A 1,612-nucleotide genomic window follows, 5' to 3' on the forward strand; every position below is an offset into this window, starting at 1 on the left:
ATGTTTGATAGAATTTAACTCTAGAAACATCTAGTCCTGGGCTTTTGTTTGTTGGAAGATGTTTAATCACAGTATCACTTTCCATGCTTGTGATTGGTCTGTTCATATTTTCTGTTTCTTCTGGTCGAGTCTTGGAAGTTTGTACTGTCCTATGGATTTGTCCATTTCTTCCAAGTGGTCCATTTTATTGGTATATAGTTGCTTGTAGTAGTCTTTTATGATCCTTTGTATTTCTGTGGTGTCAGTTATGTGTTCTCCTTTTTCATTTCTAATGTTACTGATTTCAGTCCTCTCTCTTTTTTTCTTGACGAGTCTGGCTAATGGTTTATCCATTTGTTTATCTTCTCAAAGAACCAGATTTTACTTTTATTGATCATTGCTATTGTGTTTTTTTTTCTTTTTATTTCTGTTCTGATCTTTGTGATTTCTTTCCTTTTACTAACTTTGGATCTTTTGTTTTTGTTGTTCTTTCTCTAATTGTTTTCTGTGTAAGGTTAGGAGGTTTATTAGAAGGTTTTTTTTTTTTTTTCTTATTACTTAAGGTAGGATTGAATTGTTACATAGTTCCTTCTTGAAACGTTTTTTCCTGCACCCCATAGGTTTTTTATTATCTTGTTTCCATTGTCATTTGTTTCTAGATATATATTTATTTGATTTTTTCAGTGATCTCTTAGTTATTTAGTTATTTTCCCCCATGTTTTTACAGTTTTCTTTTTTTTGTCTTTTCCCTGTAATCGATATCTAATCTCATAGCATCGTGATCAGAATAGATGCTTGATATGATTTAATTTCATTAATTTACCAAGGCTTGATTTGTTATCGAAGATGAGATCTATTCTGGAGAATGTTCTATGTGCACTTGAGAAGACAGTGTATTCTGATGTTTTTAGATGGAATGCTCTATAAATATCAATTAAGTCTATCTGGTCTAATGTGTAATTTAAAGCTTGTATCCTTATTTGTATTCTGTCTGATCTGTCCACTATTGTAAGCAGGGTGTTAATGTTTCCCACTATTATTATATCATGGTTGATTTCTCTTTTCATGACTATTAACATTTGCCTTATGTATTGAGGTGTACCTATGTCTGTTGAATATATTTTTACAATTGTTATATGTCCTTTTTGGCTTTATCCCTTGATTATTTCATAGTGTCCTTCCTAATCTCTTGTGCTTAACCACTAAGTCATGTCTGACTCTTTGCAACTGTATGGACTGTAGCCCACCAGGCTTCTCTGTCTATGAGATTTCCCAGGCAAGAATACTTGAGTGAGTTGCCATTTCCTTCTCCAGGGGATCTTCCTGACCCAGAGATAGAACACAAGTCTCTTCTGTCTCTAACACTGGCAGTCAGGTTCTTTACCACTAGCACCACCTGGGAAGCCCAGTCTCTTGTAACAGTCTTTATCTTAAAGTCTATTTTGTCTGATATGGGCTTCCCTCTTAACTCAGTTAGTAAAGAATCCTCTTGCAATGCAGGAGACCCTGGTTTGATTCCTGGATTGGAGAAGGGATAGGCCATCCACTCCAGTTTTCTTGGGCTTCCCTTGTGGCTCAGCTGGTAAAGAATCTGCCTGCAATGTGGTAGACCTGGCTTTGATCCCTAGGTCGG

The sequence above is a fragment of the Bison bison genome, unplaced genomic scaffold (assembly GCF_000754665.1).
Source record: "Bison bison bison isolate TAMUID 2011002044 unplaced genomic scaffold, Bison_UMD1.0 scf7180017464065, whole genome shotgun sequence".
Classification (NCBI taxonomy): Eukaryota; Metazoa; Chordata; class Mammalia; order Artiodactyla; family Bovidae; genus Bison; species Bison bison.